The sequence below is a fragment of the Hipposideros armiger genome, unplaced genomic scaffold (genome assembly GCF_001890085.2).
Source record: "Hipposideros armiger isolate ML-2016 unplaced genomic scaffold, ASM189008v1 scaffold_668, whole genome shotgun sequence".
Taxonomy (NCBI): Eukaryota; Metazoa; Chordata; class Mammalia; order Chiroptera; family Hipposideridae; genus Hipposideros; species Hipposideros armiger.
Genome location: NW_017732018.1, coordinates 208,935 through 215,130, shown reverse-complemented (window position 1 = coordinate 215,130; position 6,196 = coordinate 208,935).

Here is a 6,196-nt window from a genome sequence, read left to right as displayed (position 1 = left end):
CAGCTGTGACTATATATGTTAAGCTACTCAATTAATTAGTTAACTTCTCCCAAAACCTAATAATTTTCAACCACACTAGAGGACAGAACTGAAAAGCTTATGTATATAAAGGAGTACTTTGAGTTAATTCTACAGGGCAAATAATTGGGTGTAACACATTTGTCAGCACAGGCTACAGACATCATTATCATCATCAGAGCTACCATTTATTAGGCATCTGTTATTCTAAGACACTTAACATACATTATGTCTAATCTTCCGAACAGTTCTACAAGGTAGATTTTATTACCTGCAACTTATGGATAAGAAAATTGAAGCTCAGTATGGTTAAAAGGTATTTCCAAAGTCACACACTTAGTAAACAGTGGAGACCCGATTCAAGTCCAGAATTCCTAGACTCCAAGTCCTATGCCTTTCCCACTTCCCTGCTTCTCAGAGTGTTATCCAAACCCTGTGTTTAGAGTTCTATAACTCTTTGTGTTCTGGGCTACCAAAGAGTAGCTCTTCAATTAGAGCTTATTTGATGGAACTAACCAATGATTCCATCTTCTCATATCTTTGCCTACCATGTTTATTTGTACAAAATACTTTAAAATAATGTTTAATTCCAGTCAGTACTTATTTTGTCTTCTTCAAATACTTTTGTGGCAAGGAAATCGTGTTTTAAAAACCTGAACAAGACACATTTTGTGGTAATTTTAAAGTCAATAAGTAAAACAGACAGGAGAAGGAGGATTGGAAATCATAAATATCTGTTTCCTGAGTTGGCTGTTAAATCAAATTGAAATGCTTAAATGTTTCCCACTTCTACATCACAAAGGAATGACCACAACATCCCATTACTTACTATTTTGACAACATGTAATCCATCTAATCCAACTTACCTGTTGGAAGGCAAATGGCTCCACTCAGCAAGCCAGAAGATGATAAATGGGGAGCAAAGTCTTTGCTGGCTACGGTTCATCCATCATGTCTCCCAGGAAGTGGGACCCAAGGAACAGAAATGAATGAGGAAACATTCCATGTGACTGCCAGGAAGGAACAGGTCACCAGCATGGCAGCTCCAGACCTGCTCAGCTACAGGATACATAATTACCAAATTGCCTCCCCTCCTCTTCAGCATCTAAGTGCTTGAACCTCCTCCTCTGAGACAGCCCTCCCTCTCATCAAGAGGCACCAAAAAGACAAACCTTTCATGTTATATCACTAAGTTCTCTATTTGTGCACTTTGATAAAATAGAAGAAGCCCAATGTTTATTGACTTCTGACTATGAACCAGCCAATTGGATATGTTTTTTCATTGAACAGCTGCAACCATGCTCCAAGGTAAGCATTATTATCCTCTTTTTACAGAGCAATTATATCTCATGCTCAAGAACACACAAATATCAGGTGACAGAGTTGAGAAATAATCCCAGGTCTGTGTGGCTGAAAAGTCTGATAACCCTTAACCCTCCTTCTAAGTAGGTCTCTTTTCTGTTCTTTGAGGATATGTGTCCACAGGATAGGCATCACACACTGTTTTAGACCTCTATAGATTTTGATCTGAAAGAGAGCTTACTAAGTCCTCTACTATCAAAGGTTCTTTGCCTCCCTTCTCTGCTATGGTGATTTACAATCCCTGGGCTAAGCCATTCTGTGCTAGCAGTAGTCCCATTCAAGAAACACATCAGAATTCAAGTGAGTAGAGTGGCATTATGATAGGAGACAATGCCAAACATGCATTAATTTTTTATAAAGTAAATATTTACAAACTTTTCTATTTTGTCTATTATTTTATTTTTTAATTACTGCTATATTATCTATTATTATCTATTGTTACCTATAATTTTATCACAATACTAGGTTGAAAATCCTGATTTAGTCCAACCAACAGCCAAGGAGAGTAAAGCCCAGTGAAGATAAGTAATCTGCCCAGATGACATCATTTCTAAGTGGTTTTGCTAAACCAAGTCTTCTGAGCCAGGTCTTGGTTCCTACCTCTACACTATAATATCAGTCTTGAGAAAGAAGAAAGTCTTGTTCCAAGTGTTTCCTGACTCTCCTCTCTGCATCCCCTCTTTTTCCTAAAGACTTTCCTGCTACCTTCTCATGTCTAAGTCTGCATCCTCCATGGGTTGAGAACACTTTCCTCTCCACCCCACTCCCACACTCAATGCCTTTCTTAACTAGCTATCTCAGAGGGGGGAAAAAAATCAGACCATACTCCAATGAAAATGGCTAGGCACCATGCTAACTGTGCCACAGAGCAGTGGTTCTCAAATATTTTGATAACAGGATGCTGTACACCCTTCAAAATTATTGACAATTCCAAAGAGCTCCAAAATAAACAAACAAAAAATATTAGTGAGTAGCATGGCATTGTTTTATATGTTTGCAAGCTTCTTTAGTCTCCAGGATAATAGAAGACAGCTGGATTCTCATATCTGCTTCTACATTTGATCTGCTGTAATCACATGTCATTTAGCCTCTGAAAAACTCCAACATACATTCATAGGAATGATGGTTTTTAAAACAGGAAAATACTGTCTTAGCATTACTCTGAAAATAGTTATGACTTCACAGGCCCACTGAAAGAGTCTCCAAGACCCCCCAGGTCTCACAGAAACACGTTGAAAACCACTGCTTAGAGCAATGGACTTGGAGTCAGAGGAGCTCCAATCCTGGTGACCACTTACTGGCTATGTGACGTTGGGCATGAATTAATTCATAAGAAAGAGCCCAGCAGAGACAGTAAATGTATTTTTAAAAGCTTTATAAAAGCTTTTCCCTAGGGATAGTGCCTAAATGCAAAGGAATGATTCTCCCTCCAAATCTCTATGATGGGATATCAAGCAGACAAAGAAGCAGAGACAGAAAGTGAATTTTGGAAACTTTGGGTGGTGGTGGATATCCTTGGATCTTCACTTCCTGACATGCCTCTGTTCACACCACGCATGTGCCCATTTTATGAAAAAGTTTCAGGTATAGGTGCATGTGCTCTCCTTAGTCAATCAGGACCTATCATATTGGAGCCTCTTTATTCGCACTGACTCGTCTGAATCCACTTCCACCCATGGCCTTGAACAAGAAGCCTTCTGAGAGATCGCCCTGCAGAAATGAGTCCTTTTGATTAAGTGGTCTTTTTTAACCTACTATTGGGTCTCTGTCTCCTCATCCTGACAGAGACCACCTGGTGAGCCCTCACCCTCCCACCTCCACTCCATCCATTGGCATGGATGGGGTCTGGGACCCACCCCAATCTATCTTCTCACTAGATAATGAGCTGGAATTCTTAATTAGACTTAGTTCTTTGGGATTTGTTGCTGTGGGTGTTATAAATAACAGAGTGTGGTCTCCATTCAGGACTGTAGACATTATTTTGGGCTGCCTGGTGCACTCTGCTTTCGTGGCCACGTAGGACCAAGAATGAGCACTAAGGCCATAATTTTGCTTCTGAGAAAGCGGGCATTTGAGAACCTTCGGACTATAATTTTAATTTGAATCACACTGCCCAACCCCCAAATAAAACAAAGACCTAAGGAAGGATGCTGGGGCCCTAGTTGCCCTGACTCACAAGTCCTCTGAGTGTCAATTTGAATATAGTTGGAAACAACGTGACAAATGTTTGGAGGGAGGAAAAGGTGTTAAGGGGAGAAATACAAATGCTGTTATCTGCTGCCCTGAACTAGGCATTACCAATCCGATAATCAGGGGGGAAATATAAATAAGTGGCACTGTCAGATGGGGACTCCGGTTAGCAGGGGAGCACACAATCCACCAAAAGGGGGCAGCACCTCCAGGCGACTGCTTTCTGCCATACTATACAGTGGCCCGGCGGCACCCAATCTTCTAATTTTTCAAGAGAATCCAGAAATCTGGATTTTTTTTTAATTTGAGATATCCCAATACTTCAATGTTTACACATTTTTAAATAATCTTTTTTTTTTCAATAAAAATTCAGCAAAACATGTTTCCAAAACAATTTCAACAAAAGTTTCTGGGGACTGCCAGCTCGTGTCCTATAGCTCAAAATATCATTTCTTGTAGTGCAAGGCTGGTTCTCTCAACCCAAACATAGGGGATCCTGCGCTGACACTGCCCAGGGCTCAGTTTTTCTCTGTTTTTGTCGTCTACGATGATGAAAATTTGCACTTTACACTGTCACAGAACACGTAGCGCTGTAACTGATATTTTGCAATGTCAGGAGCTGATTTCATGTGCTTTTGCGAGAGCTGACATGTTTACACAAGATATTCTTCTTTCTGGAAAGTTGCAAAGCTCACCAAATAATTATGGCCTTGGGTTCTCTGTTACTTCAACTACCATTGATGCCTCCACCCTGGTCCCCCAGGGTGTATTGCTGCCCAGCATGGTCAATACTTTTCGCTGGGTATCCCTTGGCAAAAATGAGTCAAATTAGAAATATCAATCAATCAATCAATCCTAAATCCTAGGGGAAAGCGTAGGCAAAGCTGAACAATAAGCAGAGAAAGAGAGTTAAAAACACTTTAATTTACAAAATACAACTTTCTGTTCCCACCACAAGGAACTCAAAGACAAAAAGACCCGTGTTCATATTTTAATACTGTTACTCTCTCTCTTTATGTAGCCATAAACAATACATAGTAATGTTTTGTAGATTTTAATTTTACATAAATGATGTTAGTGTATTCATTTTACAATCTGTTTTTTATTAAAATTATGTTTTTGAAATCTATGTTGTTATGTATTGATCTCATTCATTCCTTTTCGTTGCTGTATAGTATTTTGTCACTTAAATATATCACCATTTAGTTTAGTCATTCTTCTTTTGTTGAACATTTAGGGGGTTTTTTCCCACTATTATGAGTACTGTTGTATGCCTCCAACATTAAGAATTTTCTAGAAAGAGAATTGCTGGGTTGTAGCAAAAACTACTTTTATCGTTTCTGCATTTTGCCAAATTGCCTTTCAAAGTGGTTGCAACAATGGACATTTCCACCAACAGTGTATGAGAGGTTTTTCTAAAAGAGTCTTGTTTTTCTCTGTGTGGCCCTGAAGACTGTTACAATCTGGGCAGTGAATGAACACAGTCAAAAATTCTTTTTCAGAGTGTGAACTATCTCTATGCTACTGAAAAGTGATCTTCACGATAGATTGTTAAATACAAAAGAGCAAACGGGAAAAGGTACATATGGTAAATACAATTTATCTTAAGAAGGAGGAGAATATAATGAGATGTACGCATATTTGTTTATATAACATGAAATAATAAGCTATAATTTTCTTAAGTTACCTATAGATAGAGGAAAAAATAGGTAGAGAGAACATAAAAAGAGCTAGACTTCTTTGAATATACCATCTTTTGTATATTTAACTTTGGAATTATTAAGTATTTTGCATAGTTATCACAAAATTAATACAAACACAACCCTAAAAGTCAGGAGCAAAAAAAGGCAAATAAACCTATGTGTCCAGTTGGTGGCATAACCACACAGAGATAAACTACTTTGAATAACTTGATGATTTAGAACTGCAAAAAAAAAATGTTTTTAACTATTTTTAGTAATTATATGACTGGTTGTGGTATTGGTATTATTTTAAGAGTGGTGTGTGTGTATCCAGACAATGAGGATCAATGGCTGCTCTTAACCCTAAGAGAGAGATACCCAGACCAAAAACATACACTAACTCTGAAGTCTTAGCCAGGAGAAGACGAAGAAGGAGGAGGAGGAAGAGAAGGGGCTGGCGAGGGGGGGGGACTGGAAGCAGAAGGAGAATCTAACCAAACCTCTAGGCCTAACTACCACTTTGCAGGTACCACAAGAGATAGAGAAACACATTAAATGGCACCAGAGGAAGATGGGAAACCGAGTCAGGAGTACTCAGGTTACCAAGTTGCTTTTGGATCGATACTGTAGAACGACTAAAACTCTTTTTGTCTGTTTGTTTGTTTTTAAGCTGAGCCATCCTGCCATCTGTTGGCAGCTCAGCGACTGCTCAGCGGCTGCTCAGCTCAGGCCAGGAATCAAACTGCTGTTGCTCAGAGCTCAAACTCTTGAGCAAGCTCTTTTATTTTATTTTTTTTAAGATTTTTATTGGAGAATTGGGGGGATGGGATCAGTGCTGGGGAATTGGGGCAAGGGGAACAGACAAGTTGCTGTCCTTTTGTTCTTCAGTCTAGTTGTGGAGGACGTTGCTTCACTGGCCCAAGTTGGCACCATCATTGCGCTCT